Source organism: Bubalus bubalis, chromosome 12 (genome assembly GCF_019923935.1).
Source record: "Bubalus bubalis isolate 160015118507 breed Murrah chromosome 12, NDDB_SH_1, whole genome shotgun sequence".
NCBI classification, from domain to species: domain Eukaryota; kingdom Metazoa; phylum Chordata; class Mammalia; order Artiodactyla; family Bovidae; genus Bubalus; species Bubalus bubalis.
The window spans coordinates 77,328,371-77,350,414 of NC_059168.1; positions in this window are offsets into that span (position 1 = coordinate 77,328,371).

The following is a 22,044-nucleotide window of genomic DNA, read 5'->3' on the forward strand; positions in this document are numbered from 1 at the left end:
CAAAAAACACAAATCACTGCCACAAATGATATCCAGAATACATTTTTAAAGATCCTATAATTTAAGAACAAAAAGACAAACTACCCAAAGTTTAAAAATGGGTAAACAATGGGAAAGAAACTTAACAAAATAAGAAATATGAATGGTGAATAAGTGTATGAAAAGATATTCAGTGTGACTAGCAAATAAGAAAAATATAAATGACTAGATACTACCACACACCCACTGGAATGAGGAAAATTAATATAAATATTGGTGAGGATGTGGAGCAAATGAAACTTTCATGCATTACCAGTGAGAGTTTAAACAGTAAAACCATCTTGGAAAACCGTTTGGCAGTTTCTTAAAAAGTTCAATAAACATCTACCCCTGCAACCTAGAAATTTCACTCCATGTACTAACTCATGAGAAATGAAAACATATATCCACATACAGACTTATACAAGAATATTCTTAGTAACTTAGTTTTTAATAGTAAAAAACTGGAAACAATCCAAATGTCCATCAATAGGAAAATGAGTAAATTGTGGTATATTTTTATCATGAAGTACTTCTCAGTAATTAAATGGAAAAACCCATGTCTATCTGCAACAACATAGATGAATCTCATGGAAGCTATAATGATGAAAGGAAACCAGATTGTTAAAAAACCATACTGAATTATTTCTTAAAATAAGAAAAGTACATTACACTCTTCTATGGTGACAGGTGAACAGTGGCTGCCTTTGAATGGGAAGGAATTATTTAGAAAGAGACATGAGGGAGCTCACTGAATTGTGGGTCATACCCCAACTGACATATGTGTTATAGGCATATATACATTTTTCAGAACTCAACAAACTACACCCTTAAAATAGGTTTATTTTATTGCATGTAAAGTAAGTAAAGTCAAGTCGCTCAGTCGTGTCCGACTCTGCGACTCCAAGGGCTGTAGCCTACCAGGCTCCTCTGTCCATGGGATTTTCCAGGCAATAGTCCTGGAATGGATTGCCGTTTCCTTCTCCAGGGAATCTTCCCAACCCAGAGATCGAACCCGCGTCTCCCACATTGTAGACAGACGCTTTACCATCTGAGCCACCAGGGAAGACAACATTTTATTGCATGTAAAGTATACCTAAATAAAAATAAAAATGTACTTCTTTATACCAGCAACAATTAGAATGTGTAATTTTCACATATGTGTGAATATGTCTGGACTAGGTATTCTATAGATCTGTATGTCCATCCTTTTGCCATTTACAATTAAAAAACTGTAAGAAGCACAGCAATATACAACTCTCTTCAAATTAATCTATAAATAATACCAACAAAGTATCTTATAGAACTTGACAAACTAAATATTAAAATTTATACTGAAGAACAAAAGGCCAAAAATTGTCATGACAATTGTGAGTAAAAAGACCAAATAGGGAAATTTGTTCTGACAGATGTGAAGACTGACTCTGAAGCTACAGTAAATGAGACAATGTGATAATGGTATGGGAATAAGCAAACAAACTGAGGGAAAATACAAAACACTTGGAAACAGACTCACAAGTATATATAAATACACACAGAGCAGAGAGGTAGCATTAAAATCTATAGACTCACCAATAATATTGTGTTAGAAAAATTGTGTATCTATATGGGAAAAAAATTACAGTGCCACTTCTCTCCACATGGGGCTTCCCTGATAGCTTAGTTGGTAAAGAATCCACCTGCAATTCAGGAGATCCCAGTTCACTTCCTGGGTCAGGAAGACCCGCTGGAGAAGAGATAGTTTACCCACTCCAGTATTCTTGGGCTTACCCTGTGACTCAGCTGGTAAGAATCCACCTGTAATGTGGTTTGATCCCTGGGTTGGGAAGATCCCCTGGAGAAGGGAAACGCTACCCATTCCAGTATTCTGGCCTGGAGAATTCCATGGATTGTATACTCCATGGGGTCACAAAGAGTCAGACCCAACTGAGCAACTTTCACTCTCACTCCACATATATACACACACACACACGCACACACACACTCCCTCCTTCTTCCCATTCCCATCTCTCTCTATATATATATACACACACACACACACATATATGTTTATATGTATATATTAATACATATATATTTATATATACACATATATGTTTATATGTATATATTAATACATATGTTAATATATACACGTGTTTATATGTATATATTAAAATATATATATATACACACACAAAAGATAACAGCAGAACTTTAAACAGAATTTTAAAACTTCAAGGTGAATAGATATATCCATATCTTTACAGTCTTGACATAGGAAAGAATTTTGTTAAGTTACAACCCCACCACCAAGCCCTGGATTCTACCTTTTACTCTGTGCTTTTATGAGTTTGCCTTTTTTTTTTTGTTTGCTTGTTTGACTTTTTTAGATTCAAATAATATGAGTGAGATCATGAGGTATATGCCTTTTTGTGTCTGGCTTATTTCATGTAAGGTCCTTCATTAAATTATTATACATTGGTTATATTCAGGTCCATCCACACTGCTGCAAATGACAGGATTTCCTTCCTTGGGACTCTTTGAGGGTGACAGATTAATTAGCTTGATTGTGGTCATAATTTCACAGTGTACACATATATCAAAGACCAGGTTGTACACCACACACAATTTTTATTTATCAAGTATACACCAATAAAGTTGGAGAAAAATAAAGGACTCGCTTTTTAAGTTGATTCACTCACAGGGCTGCTAAGTTGGTGTTGACTGTCACCTGGGAGCTCAGCCAGAGCTCTGGGCTCAGTCCTTCACTCTGTGTACCCATCCACCGCCTATGTGTACTTCTTCACAGCATGATGGATGGATTCCCAAAAAAACCATCTCAGATAGCCTGGAAAAGGTGAATGGCATTTTTTGTGACTTGGCTTTGAAGTCATATAGCATCATTTCTGCCAAACTCTAGATAGTCACAAAGTCCTTCCCAATTTCAGGTGCAAGAGACACAGATTTCATTCCTAGAGGAAGAAGCAGCAAAATTTTAGAAGAGTATGTTAGATAGGAAATACCACTGTGACTATCTTTGCAAAATACAATCTGCCACAATTAAATCAATCAGATTTAATTTGATTAAATTAAAAGCAAACACTTCACAGAAAATAAGTTGCACACTAAAAATCCTAACACATGCTACTGTAAAATATACATCCATAGCATATAAAGAGTTCATAAAAATCAATATTAAAAATTCAAAATAATCCAGTAGGAAAAAATAGTAAAAAACAGAAATAGACTTGCTTCAGAAAAGAAAATCCAAACACTAAAAAAATACAAATATGTGTTCAACCAATCTGGAAAATGTAAACTGTAACAATAAGAAATTATTTTAAATACACCAGAATGGCAAAATTCCTAAAGTCATTCAGTGTCAAGTGTTGGCAATAAACTAAAGCAACTAGAAATCTCACACACTATTGGTCAGAGTTTCAGTGACTGACTACTTTGAGGGCTAGGAAATATCTGGAAAAGCTTATGGTATTCATGACCTATGATTCAACTTCCATTTCTAAGTGTATGCATTAGAGAAATGCTCACTTACATGTAGTGGGAGACAAGTTTATGGAAGAATGTTTATTGGGATATTATTTATAGAGTGGTGAGAAATTTACAACAATGAAACTGTGCATCAATAAGAAAATGGTCTTACCAACTGTGGTATATTTATATAAGGGAGTATTAGTTAAAATAAATGAACTACTTCTACAATAATCAAATATCAAAATATATGCAAGAATATAATGGAGAGCAAAAATGCAAATTTGCAGAATGGTATGTTAATATGATGCCACTTATATAAAGTTTTAAAACATTAAAAACAATCCTATGTATTATTTATAGTTACACACCTATGGTGAAAAATATGAACCAGGTATGGTCATATAAAGCAAAAAATTCAGAATAGCGATTACTATAGAAAAAGGAGAAAGAGGAGATATAGAATGGGATTAGGTTGTGTACCCAGTAGTCTTCAAATGCTAAATGTTTTGTTACTTTAAAATCAAAGGGAAACATGGAATATTTTTAATATTAGTCAGCATGTGTTTATTATCCTCCAGCATACAATTTTTTAAGCATACAATTTTGTACATTTGAAATATATTTTAATAAAGTCCTGTGTCTCTGTACCAAAGCTAGAGAGAATGAAACTTACAGTGAATCAAATTCAGCAATCACTGTCTACCATGGACGAAAACTCATTCTGCAGTTGTAGAAACCTGTGTCTAGAAGACTAGACTTCCTTAAAGCCACACAGTAAGTTCTTAGTATAAATGGAATAATGAGTCTCATGATCAGCTCTTTTCTTCTACACCTTACTCTTCAGGAAGATTTTAAAGCATGATCTTGGCTGCAACTGCCTGACCCAGACAGGAATGATAGGTGTGACAATTCCTTCCAAATCAAATCAGATAGATGAGAAAGCGTAACTACTGCCCAAAGAAAGGCAATGCCAGAGAATGCTCAAACTGCCGCACAATTGCACTCATTTCACACAATAGTAAAGTAATGCTCAAAATTCTTGAAGCCAGGCTTCAGCCATATGTGAACCGTGAACTTCCTGATGTTCAAGCTGGTTTTAGAAAAGGCAGAGGAACCAGAGATCAAATTGCCAACATTCACTGGATCATGGAAAAAGCAAGAGAGTTTCAGAAAAATATCTATTTCTGCTTTATTGACTATGCCAAAGCCTTTGACTGTGTGGATCACAATAAACTGTGGAAAACTCTGAAAGAGATGGGAATACCAGACCACCTGACCTGCCTCGTGAGAAACCTATATGCAGGTCAGGAAGCAACAGTTAGAACTGGACATGAACAACAGACTGGTTCCAAATAGGAAAAGGAGTACGCCAAGGCTGTATATTGTCACCCTGCTTATTTAACTTATATGCAGAGTACATCATGAGAAACAGTGGGCTGGAGGAAGCATAAGCTGGAATCAAGAATGCCGGCAGAAATATCAATAGCATCAGATATACAGATAACACCACCCTTATGGCAGAAAGTGAAGAAGAACTAAAGAGCCTCTTGATGGAAGTGAAATGGGAGAGTGAAAAAGTTGGCTTAAAGCTCAACATTCAGAAAACTAAGATCACGATATCTTGTCCCATCACTTCATGGCAAATAGACAGGGAAACAGTGGAAACAGTGTCAGACTCTATTTTTGGGGGCTCCAAAATCACTGCAGATGGTGATTGCAGCCATGAAATTAAAAGACACTTACTCCTTGGAAGGAAAGTTATGACCAAGCTAGACAGCATATTAAAAAGCAGAGACATTACTTTGTCAACAAGGGTCCGTCTAGTCAAGGCTATGGTTTTTCCCGTGGTCATGTATGGATGTGAGAGTTGGACTATAAGGAAAGCTAAGCACAGAAGAATTGATGCTTTTGAACTGTGGTGTTGGAGAAGACTCTTGAGAGTGCCTTGGTCTGCAAGGAGATCCAACCAGTCCATCCTAAAGGAGATGAGTCCTGGGTGTTCATTGGAAGGACTGATGTTGAAGCTGAAACTCCAATATTTTGGCCACCTCATGTGAAGAGCTGACTCATTTGAAAAGACCCTGATGCTGGGAAAGATTGAAGGCAGGAGGAGAAGGGGACGACAGAGGATGAGATGGTTAGATGGCATCACCGACTCGATGGACATGAGTTTGGTTAAACTCTGGGAGTTGGTGATGGACAGGGAGGCCTGGCGTGCTTCAGTTCATGGGGTCACTAAGAGACGGACACGACTGAGCAACTGAACTGACTAATTGACTGACTGCCTGCCTCACTCCTAGGTAAGAGGGTGGATTATAAATTCAGGTATAACATGTCTAAGAACACAGTATTAAACAATCATTCTTTCAACCTCAGCATTGCCTTCTCCACTGAACTCTACTGGAAAAGAAAAATACCCACAGGAGATATGAAGCCCTCAATCCTCCAAGTTAAGTCTGGATTGGTCCAGAATTGGTGATTTATAGGAGGAAGGTGTGTGGGACGCAGAACTTCAACAAAGTCATCTGGCATTGTGCAAGAGCCCATTCATTTCACCTACCTAGGGACCTCCCTCCAATTCTAGAGAAAATGGTCAAACATCCTACCTACAGTCTAGGAGATTGATCAGGAAGTGGACAAGAACTAGTTTATATTTCCTGAAAATATTTAAAATTTTGAAGTCTTACGAATAAAGTAGCCTAATACTCATTAACTTTAATGTACTCTCCACAACTGCTTCTATGAAATGTTATTGTTTCTTCTAATATTTTTAGCTTAATGAACCTTTTAGTCTTATTGTGAGCAACACCATTTATAATGAAAAATAGTCTCCTTGTGTAGAACAAAATCTCTGACAATATCTGAAGATAAAGGCAAACAAATTGTTTAGATTATCCTCCCCAGTTTTCTGATCAAAAGCTGCCTAAAACCCTGTCTTGGATCCTGGGTGTCTGAAGGACCGTACATGAGTGCTAAGTCGCTTCAGTTGTGTCCAATTCTTTGTGACGCTACGGACTGTACTCTGCCAGGATCCTCTGTCCATGGGATTCTCCAGGCAAGAATACTGGAGTGTGTTGCCTTGCTTTCTTCCAGGGGATCTTCTAGACCCAAGGATCCAACCCCAATCTCCTGCACTGGCAGGCAGGTTCTTTACTAGTGTCATCTGGGAAGGCCATACCACCCCTACAAACATCTACTATATACATAAACGGTCACATAGTCTACAAGGATGTTGCTTCACAAAATGGGAGGGTAGGAGACTGGCTAAAATTCCCACTCTGAGACAAATCACTAAGTGACCTTTGTCAAGTCAGCACAGCCTCCCTGAGCCATTCTCTTCATTTGTCACCCTGGCATTACAATACTGACATATTCTACCAAGGCTTCCAAAGTTTACATATGAGAAAGGGTTTTGCAATACAGCTGTCTCTGCAAGTGCCTGGGAGATAGCAAATATTTCTACATTAGTTTGTGTACACTGCACATACAACCAGCTCAGTGAAGAAGGAAATTCAGAAAGGAAGACAGTGGATAAAAACAGAACACAGAAACTACTCAGATTTTTCCTTAGGGTTCAAGTTATCTTCTCATACTCCATCTCATTTCCTACTCTGTTCTCCATCCATCAGCTTATTCTGCCCATCCTTTATACCTGGATCAAGACAGGGCACCAGTTACAATACAAGCAAGCGTTTCCACTGTCTGTGGCCCAGTTTTCCCACCCCCTTCATTGACCTCTCAGGCTACTTCACTTTCCTAAAAGCTCTAGGATTTAATTGTTGCCTCACACAACACTTTCCCCCACCTTTTTATTCTCAGTGTACATCACTGTAACCAAAGGCAGATTCTTCACATTTAGGTAGAAACTGAACTCAAATACATTTATTTTTACTTTAAAAACATTATAAAGATGTTTCAGCAGATCTTACAACTACTTCCCAACCCAGCTATGTTTGAAACTGGATTACATTTTCCTGAGTTTTCTTAAGTTGCATTCCAGATTAAGTAATATTCTGTGCCTTCTTCCCAACTGTCCTTCCACTGCCTGCAATACATCTGAGAAAAACATTTCTTTAAATGAGGCACCATTTCTTTTAATTAGGCACAGAAAAACCCAGGTGGTTTTTCCCTGGGGACATAAAATTATTGACCTTTGCACTACCTTTTCCACTATCCAGAAACAGACCCTGACATTACTGCACATGGACGGAGGCTCATCCTACCCCCTGCCCCACAGCAGCGGTGTGTGCTTTCCTCCTTACAAGGGTGATCTGAATTGCTGGTGTAATTCTCATGAACACTCTGAAAATTCTTACCATGATATTGGACCATTATATTGACAAGCCATGCTCTGGGCATAGTTCAATAAGTTAAATTTACAGTTAATCTGATGCTTTACTACTTGTTAAATTTATAACATCATTTCTTTGAAAATCAGTCTTCGGTTTAAATAAGTCACCTGTTCTTGATCTTTTGAATTCTCTTTAATACAAAATTCAGACTGGTCTGCAAGAAATCTCAAGATTGAAGTACAGCAAAAGTAAGACAGATGTTGCACTTTATGTGATATAATAATTATTTTTATCATACTGCCTATGCTTCACTAAAGAAATATAAGAAATAGGAGACAATTACTCTTAAGTAGAGAGTTTTTTTCTTATTTTCTATATGACTGAATGTTCTTCTCATTACAGCTTCCAAATAGAAGCAAATGACTATATGCCTGAATTTACAAGGTTCAAAACTACCTAAAGGATCTGCAGTAAATGTCTGTTGACCACATGCACTGTGCCAGTCGCTGTGCTTGGCTGACGGTAAGATGGTGAAGAAGGTACCGTTTTTGAGCTTGAGCATCTTAGAGTCTGATGCGGGAATGCAGTCAAGTGAACAATCTGTGTAATACAATTACAATTCTGTGTAATAAATGCTATTAAAAAGGAAAACAGGACATAAAGAAGGGACTGTAAGCCAGACTGGTCATGAGGTCAGAAAATACTAGTACGTGATTTGGAGGAAGAGTGAAAAGATACAAGTAACAGGGTGATACAGGAGGCCAGACACTGAGAGCCTTGTAGATTATAATCAGAAGCTGGGACTTTAGCTTGAAAACAATGTAAAGTTATTACAAAATTTTTAATACACAGAGGATGGGTATAATCAGATTTTTAAAGTATGTACTGTTTTACAGCATGGAGATGGATTGAAAGAAGAAAGTTTGGAGACATGGCAATATGAAACAGATATTCACAGAGGCAGGGAAACTGCTCAGATATGAATGGACGGCCAACCAGGCAGCTGGGGAAAAAACCTGAGAAGACTCTTCTGACAGTGGTTGTGCATCATAGGTAATCAAGTTTCAGAAAAGCAAAATTCCCAAATATCAAAAATAATGCACCTACAATTAATAAGTATTCCTGTGCATCTAACAATTCACCCACAGCTCTGTGAAAGGAGATATAGTTGGGACCAGGAAGATCTAAGTTAAAATCCCACACCTGTCAGTGACAAGGGATATAATCTTGGGACATTCAACTGAACTCAGACCTTCCTTGTCTGCAAAATAAAAATGATGTCTCCACCTCACAGGATTGTTGCAAGGATTACAGATATAAAGAGCTTAGCACTATGTTTGGTACATAGTAATTCTTATTAGCACATGCCTTCTGAATCTGAATGAGTTATTCAGACAGGAGTCCCTACCCTCCAGAGACTTACAATTCTTACAGAGAGAGAGATCACTAAACTACCTAATGGCAGACCTGGCTTCTCTCCAATTTAATCTCTGGTTCCATTCAAAAATGGTCACCATCTATAAAACCAGGAAGAACAGGAGGCTGAGAGTAAGGAAATAAGTCTTATTAAAATATGTTCCAGCATTAGACCACCTACTGTCTTGGTTCTAAGCAGGTAAGCCCAAAGGTAATCCATAGCAATGCTCGCCATGTGTAGGGCCAGCTGCTAGACCCAGGACTGGGAGAAAGGCAAAGGAAAGCAAGAGAAAAATTGATACAGCTCTATTAACTTTGTGTCTGGTTGCAAAGGGATAACTACCAAGAAAAGTGCCTTCACATCACAAAGTATCACATGCAAATTACTAAAAATAGAGTAGTTGCCTTTTCTGGAAATGTAACAACAAAAAAGATGTTTATCTAATTCTATTTTCATTCAGTCTCTTCTCCCCAGACTCATTAAGAATCAGGTAGCCCAGAGTTACAATCTGAGTCCAGCTACTCTCCAGCCATGATTCTGGTCATATTAATATTTCTAAGCCTGGGTATTATCAACTATAAAATGAAAATAAAAATGAATTATATAGCATACACTAAATGCTAAGCATAATACTTGGACATATTTAGTACTAAAATTATTTATTAGTATGCGTGAAAGTCACTTCAATTCAGTTCAGTTCAGTCGCTCAGTCATGTCCAACTCTGTGACCCCATGAATCGCAGCACGCTAGGCCTCCCTGTCCATCACCAACTCTCGGAGTTCATTCAAACTCATGACCATTGAGTTGGTGATGTCATCCAGCCATCTCATCCTCTGTCATCCCCTTCCCCTCCTGCCCCCAATCCCTCCCAGCATCAGGGTCTTTTCCAATGAGTCAACTCTTCGCATGAGGTGGCCAAATACTAGAGTTTCAGCTTTAGTTGTGCCCAACTCTTTGCGACCACATGGACTGTAGTCTGCCAGGCTCCTCTATCCATGGAATTCTCCAGGTCAGAATACTGGGGATCTTCCCAAGGGATTGAACCCAGATCTCCCACATTACAGGCAATTTGAGCCACCAGGGGAGCCCCAGCCACCAGGGAAGCCCCATATTTATTACTAGTTCATTAATTATGGCAGCTATATGAATATAGCAGTTGTGCCCCTTTGACCATGTCCATCTTCCCCTCTGCACCATAAAAAACCATTTCCCCTATTCTCTACCTCAAATAGCTCTTCTTGTCCCAGCAAAGCTCACACAGCTGCTCTCAGGCCACCTGGCTATGTCCTGTTCTACAGGCAGAGTCCTTTTCTGCTCAGAAAGAGAGTCAAAAAGACCAAAGGTCACTGTGGTTTATTAGAAACAGCATCAGCTTAGGTGACAGTACAATTCTGTCACTTAGGAATTCTGTAGCCTCACACAGAGTCATTTAACCCCTGTGAGTTTGTTTCCACATGTGTATAGCAGGAAATATACACATACTTCCACAGAAGTGTTAAGAGAATTACATCACAATATTTATGTAAAGGTGCTCTGGAAGTTGTAATACACTCTCTGAATGAGTAAATCACTACTAGTATTACACAGGTGCAGAGTACTTGCTCTTTTTTGTTTTCATCACACTATCTCAGATCACACTATTAGAAAACCCAACAGGTCACACTAGCACTTAATGCATACAATTTGTTTTCTTTGAACACTTAGTGATCAAGCTTACGTAGGATAAGGTTGACTGAATTTTCCTATGGAGTACTTCTGGATTAGAGTGATTTTATCTTCTGCTTATATTTTTTTTTAACTTTTATAATTATAGACTCACAAGACATTGCAAAATTCATAGAGAGGAGGTTCTCTCTACCCACCAACTTGCTCCTCCCAGTGGTGACATCTTATATAACTACATTATCAAAACCAGGAAAATGGAGATTAAAGCTCAAAAAAAAAAAAAGCTGATTCTGTAAAACAGTAAAAAGAAAACACTTCAGAGTAGATAAAACCAAAACCCTGGCAATCATAAAAGAAAAAGATCAAAGAATTTATTTAAAATTCAACATTTTTTGAGGAACCTCCATATTATTCTCCAAAGTGGTTGTATCAATTTACATTCCCATCAACAATATAGGAGGTTTCCCTTTTACCACATCTCCTCCAGAATTTATTGTTTATAGATTTTTTGATGATGACCATTCTGAGCAGGGTGAGACTGATACCCCCTTACAGCTGTGATTTGCATTTCTCTAATAATTAGTGGTGCTGAACATCCTTTCATGTGCTTTTTGGCCATCTGTATGTCTTTTTCTGAGAAATGTCCAATTAAACCTTTTGCTCACTTTTTGATTGGCTTGTTTATTGCTACTGAGGTTCCTGAGCCGTCTGTATATTTTGGAGATTAATCCCTTGTTAGTTGCTTCATTTGCAAATATTTTCTCCCATTTTGAGGGCTGTCTTTCATTTTGCTTGTGGTTTCCTTTGCTGTGTAAAAACTTTTAAATTTAGTCAAGTCTCATTTATTTTTATTTTCATTATTCTAGGAGGTGGATCAAAAAAGATCTTGCTGCAATTTATATTAAGAGCGTTCTATGTTTTCCTATAAGAGTTTTATAGTACCTGGCCTTACATTTAGGTCTTTAATTCATTTTGAATTTATTTTTATGTACTGTGTTAGGGAGTGTTCTGATTTCATTCTTGTACATGTAGCTGTCCAGTTTTCCCAGCACCACTTATTGAAGAGACCATCTTTTCTCCACTGTATCTTCTTGCCTCCTCTGTCATAGACTAGGAGGCCACATGCGCACAGGTTTATCTCTGGGCTTTCTATCCTGTTCCATTGATCTGTATTTCTGTTTTTGTGCCAGTATCAGAGTGGTTTCTTTTTGTTTTGGCACACTACATGGCTTGTGGGATCTTTGTTCCCTGATAAGGGGTTGAACCTGGGCCCTCAGCAGTGACAGTGTAGAGTCCTAACCAATGGACTGCCAAGGAATTCCCAGTTCCATACTGTTTTGATTACTTTTATATCTTTGTAGTACAGTCTTTAGTCAGGGAGCCTGATTCTTCCAGCTCTGTTTTTCCTTCTCAAGATTGCTTTGGGTATTTGAGGTCTTTTTAAAAAGTGGATATATGTATATGTACAACTGATTCACTTCGCTGTACACCTTAAACCCACACAACACTGTAAATCACCTATGTGCCAATAAAAATTTAATAAAAATACAACATGGAAAATATAAACAAAATAATAAGAACACAGCAAACTAAAAATAAATATTTGCAATATATTTAAGAGCGATAATTTTCCTGAAACAGAAAATAAATAATATTTCCTTCAAAATCTACTTATAAAAAGGCCAAAACTTAAACAGAAAAATGGGCAACTGTATAGAGAGATTTCTTAGAAAAAAATGGATAATGGATGCTTAAGAAGACATTCAACTTTAGTTATAATTAAATAAATGATAACTGCTACTACTGCTAAGTCGCTTCAGTCGTGTCCGACCCTATGCAACCCATAGACGGCAGCCCACCAGGCTCCCCCGTCCCAGGAATTCTCAAGACAAGAACACTGGAGTGGGTTGCCATTTCCTTCTCCAATGCATGAAAGTAAAAAGTCAAAGTGAAGTCGCTCATTCTAAATGATGACTAAATTAGATTTTTATATAAATAGTTTGGGGAAAGATCAAAATGCTTGATGTGAAAAGTGTAAGGGAAACATGCTCTCATACACTGGTAGTAGGGGGGAAAATGGTGCAACCTCTTTGGAGGGCAATCTGCAGCTGAGTCCATGGATTTTTCTCTCCGTCTATGTATTCAAGCTTTCCACAGTTCCCAGAAAAATTCTTGAGATTTAATAAATAAATATATACATACATATGTACATGGTAGTTAAGTAGTTTAAACCATCTCCCAATCTGCCACCCCAAAATACAGCAAGACAAAAGAATGTGAAGACTGTGAGACATATGTTTTAATTTTCTGCTCAAATCACATGTATTGTCTAAGTAATTTAGTCTAACAGTACAGGTATCTGTTTTGCTAAATCAGTTAACACATTCTGTGTAGAATAAAATATGATAACCAAACAGCCTTTAGTTAAATATGACAGTGTAAATATATTTGTTATTATTACAGCATTCATTATCCTAAATACAAGATAGCAAAAATATTCTTGGAGTAAACCTAAATAATAATGAATTGGAGGTGGCTCACAGCCAACAACTTCATAGGTATAGCAATTAGAATTCTAACAAATTTATTAAATAAAACATACTTCACTGTTATTTTATAATTAAAACTTACACCCAGTACTCTCTCTTCTAGGAAATATATCTGAAATAAATTAATCTCAAATAGAAAAGAAAACCATTTGTTCAGAGCTATTTAAAAGTACTGCTATCGGCAACTGACAAAAATTAGAAATCATGTGTAGCAGGGTGAGCTACCCATTCACTAAAAATGAGTGCTTCCTCTCCTCAGAGAAGTGTTGCAGCTGAGAACCGGCTGCTCATGCAGGAACTATCTTTCTCCACTCTTTGTCTGCTGACTGAATGCAGGAGACTGAGATGTTAGGGAATAGTAGAGTCTCAGAAAGAGCCTGAGTCTCTGAATCATCACCTGGAAGAAAGGTACCTGGAAACCATGAACACTCACACTGGACCTTTACATGCACAAAAAAATTAAATTTAATTGTAATTGGCCATTGAAATTTTATTTATTACAACTAGTGTTATGCTAAAAAGTACACCAACCAAATAAACAACAGTACAGAATGGTTAAAGAAGCTTATATATATCAGACAGAGAGATAGAGATTGGCATCTCTGTGTTGACCAGCCCCATCCTAAACACAGCGTGGGACACATGGAAATTACTGTCTACTCAACAAAGGCAAACACCCGTTTATACAAAGACATTTGCTCCATTCGAATTTAACTACACTTCTTGTCTAAAGGTAGTCTATTTTCCTTTCCCACCTAAAGCTGCAATTTCTTAGAGCAATCTCTTTAAGCTGCTCAGCCTTCTGCTTTAAATCAACAGCATACAGCAAACCATGTAAGAAGCAATAGAGAATTAACTTGAGATTATCAGCCTAATGATACAACTATCACAGTGTGGAATGCTTTGTAAAAAGAATGTCACTACCAGAGAATAAAATGAGAACACATTTTCTAGGATTTCACCAGGTATCTACATCTGTATGCATGTGTCAAGCTTTTGTTTGGTGTTTGCCTGAGCTGCTTAAGGCTTTTGTCCAGTGAAGACACAATCCTGCCTAATTACTATATTCCATTTGTCCTATACCTAAGAATATGTAGTTTCCTTCTTTATTAGCTTCTCCCAGAAAAAACAGAACCATGACACAGAATCTGAACTCAACCCAATTAGGAACTTGCAAGTCAGGATAAAAGGAAGAAGCTCCACGCATACTGCATACACCCTGTATTCCAGAAATAGATCTGAAACATCCAGGTGGGCCAGAGCCAGCAAGTTCACTTTCCTGTCACCAAGTTACCACTAATAGGAGACAGGATGCCTCTGCATCACCTAGGAATATTTCCTTATCTGCCAAAAGGAAATTGCATTTCCCTTGAGGAAGCCAACCCTTCCAATCTCAGAGGTTTAATGGGTATTCACTACTAATCTTCTCCCTTGCACAGCACATATAAGGAAGCACGAGAGCAACCCACTCGGTTCCATTGAATGGGTTATTGGTCTCTGTGTTTCCTCTCTAGCCCCCTTACATTCTATTCTCAGTATAGAAGCCACAGTAAACCCTTAGCGATATGTCAGATCACATCAGTCCTCTCTCAAAGCCCTGTCTTGGCTTCCTGTTTCACTCCAAGCAAAAATGGCTTACAAGGCCTATGTGATCTGGCCCCCCATGATCTCTGTCATCTTCTCCTCTCCCTTCACTAACTGTTCCATGAACACTGGCTTCCTTACTTTTCTTCAAATAGAAGAGGCTACTCAAAAGCCCACACAGGTCTTTGTACTTGCTGGTCCCCACATAGAGAGTATTCCTGCCCTAGACACCCTCCATGACTAACTCACAGATCTCTTTTAGGTGTTTGCTTAAATACGACCTTCTCAATGAGCATCTCTCTCCCCCAACACACAAACCCTAATGCTTTTCTTGCTTTATTCCCCCTATAAAAGCTATTATCTTCCAACACAGTAAATATTTTCTTAATTTGCTTACTGCCTCTCTTGCTATAACATAAGCTCCATCAGGGCAGGGATTTTTGTCTGTCTATATATTGTTACATCTGCAGCCCTTTACTTATAATAGGTATCAATGAATATTGCTATTGCTATGTCACTTCAGTCGTGTCCAACTCTGTGTGACCCCATAGACGGCAGCCCACCAGGCTTCCCCGTCCCTGGGATTCTCCAGGCAAGAACACTGGAGTGGGTTGCCATTTTCTTCTCCAATGCATGAAAGTGAAAAGTCAAAGTGAAGTCACTCAGTCGTATCTGATCCTCAGCGACCCCATGGACTGCAGCCTTCCAGGCTCCTCCATCCATGGGATTTTCCAGGCAAGAGTACTGGAGTGGGGTGCCATTGCCTTCTCCGATCAATGAATATTAATTAAAAGCAAAAATTATATGTTTATTGGGCACAAAAAATTAGTGTATGCAATAGTGTTACCATTATATAGACTATGTGATTTTAGCACTAAAGCAACAGTTCACAGTCTTTGGTAACAAACATATCATAAAATTATGGGACTCCTCTGAAAAATAGAGACTCTTCATTTATTACCTCACAAGAATTCAAACCACTATTGTCTTGATTCATTCTACTTGCACACTCTACCCCAGACTTCAGACACTGTCGTCTAGATTTTGCTGCTAGATTTTGTTGTTATTCTGTTTTTTTTTTTTTAAGACTATTTAAAACTAGTTTTTCTATATCTTGATTTCAGACTATCTCCATGATCCTCTATTAATTCCTGGACACAAATGACCTAATCTGGGTTCGCTGACTTTCCATATGTTAAAGAAAAATGTAGTCTTTGGACCCAAAAAGAAAATCAAGCCCATTTCTCATTCTGATACTATTTGAGTAAACTTAATACTGTATGAGACTAGTTCCCTAATCTAAAACAACTTGTTCTCAGCTCCTAGCCTATGTTTATACAAAGCTATTAGTTAGGAATCTTGTTTCCAGCTTTTCCTTTAGGATTTCTTTATCATTAGACTTCCCTGGTGGCTCAGACGGTAAAGCATCTGCCTACAATGCAGGAGACCCGGGTTCAATTCCTGGGTCAGGAAGATCCCCTGGAGAAAGACATGGCAACCCACTCCAGTACTCTTGCCTGGAAAATCCCATGGACGGAGGAACCTGGTAGGCTACAGTCCATGGGGTTGCAAAGAGTCGGACACAACTGAGTGACTTCACTTTCACAGCCTTTTATCATTAAGACAAGTAATAGAAAATTTAAAAATCAACCATAATTCTACCTCATATTTCTCTCAAAAATCCTGCAACAAATCTTTTTCCAGGCCTTCCCTAATAGAGTATTGTTTTCTTGAGAAGTATACCATAGATACAAGAGAAAATACTGCCCAAATACATTTCAGTTCAACCCCTAATAATAATATAAACAGGCACTGTACAGAAATGCATTACTATTTATTATAATAATATAATTATTATTGTTATAATCCTATAATATAAGTTAGAATATTTTACAGAAGGAAAGCTGAGCTCTCAGAGGGTACCATTCCTCACAGTTCCTACTAAGATTCAAATATAGAACTGCACACATGCCTACATTCTTCCCATCTCACTTGGCACAAGGGCCAAGTTCAGTCCTGACAGAATCTTCTTAACTGAAACTTATGGCCTCATACTCCCTCATGCTATTAAGAAACTGAATCATTAGAACTTGGCAACATTTAACAACTCCTAGTGAACAGATTACATAACACTCTTTGCATGTAATCATTTACTGAGCAGGTAAATTACTATTTTAATCTAATGTAAAAACAGCTCTGAAGTTGTTAGTGTTAATGAGAAATCATCATATCCACATTAGTGACTTGCACCCCTAAATAAATGACACTTCATTCATACTGTAGCTTATAAGATAATGTTTACTGGAACTTAGTTTAATTTTATTACATAACTTTAAAGACACAGATACTTAAGGAATTTAAATCAAATATTCTAAATTAAAGTTTAAAAATAAAATAAAATTTAAAAAAAATAAAAAATAAAGAGCCTCTTGAGGAAAAAAAATAAATAAATAAATAAATTAGAGTAAAGAAAACCATATTTTACAGTATCAGAATCCAACCGATAGCAGATCTACTCCAAATTTCTCTACTCTAGCCTAGGTTAAGCTCCATGTGAGATGAGTTATTGTGATTCAAAAGTAATAATTGTATAGTTCTAAGTTTAAGTAAAACAGTATTAGAACACAGGGAAAAAAGTATAAAAATGTACTTTTAAATTAAGACCAAAAAGTTAAAATATAAGTCAGATAACAGCACTTAATTCATCTACTTTTCATCTACCAAAATGCACTAGAAATACCAGAATAAGAAAGAAAGTTGCAAAAGCACTAGAAATTGGTAATGTTGATAAGTGATCTGTCAGTTTAAAAAATTATTTTTAACTCCAGAAAGTCAGAACTAACAACTAAGACAAAGTGATGGTAGATTTACACCCAAGCCATTGCCTATCTCAACCTCAATGTCAGGGTGGGAGGGACAGAAAAAAAAAATGTGAAGAAATAATAGAGACTTTCCAAATAATGAAAACAATATACCTACACATCTAACTACTCTAACCCCATGCACACGCGCACGCGCACACACACACACACACACACAGAAAAATGAGAGTTGGACCATAAGAAGCCTGTGTGTCAGAGAACGGATGCTTTCAAACTGTGGTGCTGAAGAAGACTCTTCCTTGGATTGCAAGGAGATCAAACCAGTCAATCCTCAAGGAAATCCTGAATATTCACTGGAAGGACTGATGCTGAAGCTGAAGATGCTGAGAAAGATTGAAGGCAAAAGGAGAAGGGGTTGGCAGAAGATAAGATGGTTAGATAGCATTACCAACTCAACAGACATGAATTTGAGCAAACTCCATGAGAGAGTGGAGGACAGAGGAGCCTAGTGTGCTGCAGTCCATGGGGTCACAAAGAACCAGACATAACTTAGTGACTGAACAACAGCAAACACAAAAAGAGAATAAAACTATACCTTAATATACTATTATCAAATTGCTCTAAATCAGTGATTAAGAGGAAATCTTAAATAGCCAAAGATGTTGGGGGAAGGTACAGTAAGTAGAGAGAAACAAATATGATGATGGCAGATTTCTCACTGGAAACATTACAAATGTGAAAGCAGTGGAGCAACAAGTTTAAGTACTTGAAAGGGAAAAAAAAACTGTCAACCTAGAACTCAATATCCAGCAAGAGTATCTTTCAAATATGAAGACAAAATGAGTAATTTTTCCAATAATAAAAAAGGTGAAAGAATTCATCACCAGCAGAGTCACACAATAAGAAATGTTAAAGGAAGAAGGCAGAAGAAGAAGGCATTTTTTCAAGCAGGATAAAACTTATAATAGACAAAAACATGGATTTACACTGGAAATTATAACTACATGGATAAATATACAATATTTTTCTTATGATTTGTACCTTCTTAAAATATAGTTACTTAAACAAAAATAACAGTGCAAAAGTGACACTAAAACATATATATAAGTAAAATGTAGAAAACAATATTAAAGATATGGAAGTATACAACTGCAACATTCTTAAAATTTATGTGAAGTTATCACACCTCACTTGAAAGTAAACTGGTAAGTTTAATTATATAATTATAACCTTAAATAAATCACCAAATTAACAAAACTAAGAGTTATACCTAATAAGTCAACAAGGGAATTAAAATGGAATTAATCCTAAAACAAAGCAGAAAGACAGAAAAAAGGGAACAAAGGATATATGGGACAAATAGAAAATAAAAAGATGACAGATTTAAATCTAACCATACCAACAACTACATTAAAAGTAAGTGTAAATGGTCTGATAATCTCAATTGAAAAACAGACATGGTCAGATTATGAAGCAACACAACTACATGTTGCCTACAACAATGCATTTTAAACATAAAAACACAAATAAGCTAACTTAACATTAAAAGGCTGGAAAAGTATATACCATGATAACACTAATCAAAAGAAATAAAAAGTATATTTCAGAGAAAAAATGTTTAATAAATTTTTATTGGAGTATAATTGATTTACAATGTTGTTTTAGTTTCTGCTTGTACATCAAAGTGAATCAGTGATACATATATCCACTCTTTTTTCAGATTATTTTCCCATACAGGTCACTATAACGTATTGAGTAGAGTTCCCTGCAATATACAGAGTTCTTATTAGTTACCTATTTTATAGTAGTGTGTGTATGTCAATCTGAAGAGAAAAAAGTTCTTAACAAGGATAAAAAAAAAAAATTAAATTATAAAGGGGTCAATTCATCAAAAGGACATAACAGTCCTAGTTTCTTCACCTAATAACATGTTTCTTCACCTAATAACAGACCGTCAAAGTAAATGAAACAAAAACTGATAGAATTACAAGGAGAAAAAGACAAATCGATAATTATAACTACATGTTTCCATTTGCTCTCTCAAAAGTTAAAAGTGAAAGTGAAGTCGCTCAGTCGTGTCCGACTCTTTGCGACCCCATGGACTGTAGCCTATCGGGCTCCTCTGTCCATGGGATTTTCCAGGCAAGAGTGCTGGAGTGGATCGCCATTTCCTTCTCCAGGGGATACGTTCCCGACCCAGGAATCGAACCCTGGTCTCTCGCATTGCAGGCAGATGCTTTACCATCTGAGCCACCAGGGAAGCCCTCAAAAGTTGAAAGAACTAGTAAACAGAAAAACATAGAGGATATAAAAGACTTAAACAACATAATCAACCATCTTGACCTTCGTGGCATTTTGTAGAACATTCCACCCAACATTAGCAGAATACATAGTCTTTTCAAGTGCAACCAGAATATTTATCCATATTCTGGGCCACCAAATCAGTCTCAGTAACTATAAAATGGTTCAAGTCACAAGTGCACACTTTCCTCAACGATCTTCAGGGTTTTCTGATTAGTTCATTCCATAATATCGGTGGAGACAATTCATTAAATCACTACCCACAACAGCATACAGATCATACTCATTTTTGCTACCACAATTATTTGCATACTGAGTGATTCTTTCCTTACCTCAACAGCATCTTTGTTCAAGTGGTTCCTGGAGATTTTTTTTTCAGCAATTGAAAGGTATGTCACAAGCAATATGAAAGTGATTTTCTATTACATTAGAAAAATCTTGAAGATAAAGCTTTATGTTCAACAATTTTTTGAACACGTATTTGTTTTTCATCTACTATAAAAGAGAATGTGTTAATCATTGCAAGGGACAATGAAAAAAACCTTAGAATGATATGTGTGATCAACTTCTCCCAGTTTACCTAAGTCTTTCCCATTTAGCACTGAAAGCTTCACATACTGGGAATCCCCACAGTCCTGAGAAAACCAGATGTTTGGCCACAGGGGCACTTTATTGGTTGCAGTTGTGACAATGATAACAGTAACCATGGGCCAAACTGAAAAGTTATGAACCTTTCAGACTTAGTGTCAGGTCTACAATCAGAATATATTTGCATGATCTGGAATAGCACATTATTGTAAACAAAGTGCAGAGTCAGACACTGAACTATGCCTAAGCATCAATATAAGCAGTTGACCTTCCACACGGTCTCAGACAAAAGTCTTAGAATTTCAAATTCTCTGCATGCAATGCCAAGTAAGTTTGACTCTGTTTTTGTTTTTAAGGAAAAGTTAAAGTAAGCTTAATTTTCCTTGATAGTTAATACTTTAATCCCATTTAAAATATAAAAACTTAAGACTGATAAATTGCAATATTATGACTATAAATAAGTATTCAATGGATTCTTTCCTCAGAGAATCTCTTGGCACTATTTAAAGGAACATTATCTACTGAAAAAGGTTAATCAACTAAAACTCAACAAAAGGTCTGATTTTCATTGAAAGTCCAAATGTCAAAATCTGAGACAGGCTTTAAATAGAGCAAAACAAATTTAATATGTGTGATGCTGTATCCCTAGATTAAATTTGCATCCCTCAAATCCTTACCAGGATGACAGTAAGTATTTTGGGAGAATGACAGCAGACATTTGCCATAATGACAGTAGACATTTTGATGATAATTTCTAACATGTACACGAGGAATATTTGTCTCTAGCTTTATTATCTTGTAGTGTCTTTGTCTGGGTTTAACATCAGAGTAATGTCAGCCTCTAAAAAATGAGTAGAGAAGTTGAGAACCATATCTATTTAATCTGTAAAGAAATTTAGTAGAATTAGTATATTTCTACTAAATTTTCTAAGTGTTGATAGAATTTACCAGTGAAATTGTCTGTATGGTAGGTTTTTCTTATTCGAATGCATTTAACTATGAATGCACTTTCTTTGATGAATAAACTTTACAAATTATTTATTTCTTCCTGAAGGTATTTCTATAGTTTGTGTCTTTGGGGAAATTTTGCAAGTTTTTCAAAATTGTCAAATTTATAGGCATAAAGATGTTCACAATATTTCCTTATTGTCTTTTCAATATTTGAAAATTTTATACTGGTATTCTTTTAAAATTCATGATAGAGGTAAAAGCATCTTCTCTATCTTCTTCCTTAAACACTTCTTTTATTGAGTTTATTGATTTTTCTCTATTGTTTTTGTAATTAAAATTTCATCTACTTCTGATCTTATTTTCTTCTACTTGTTTTGTGTTG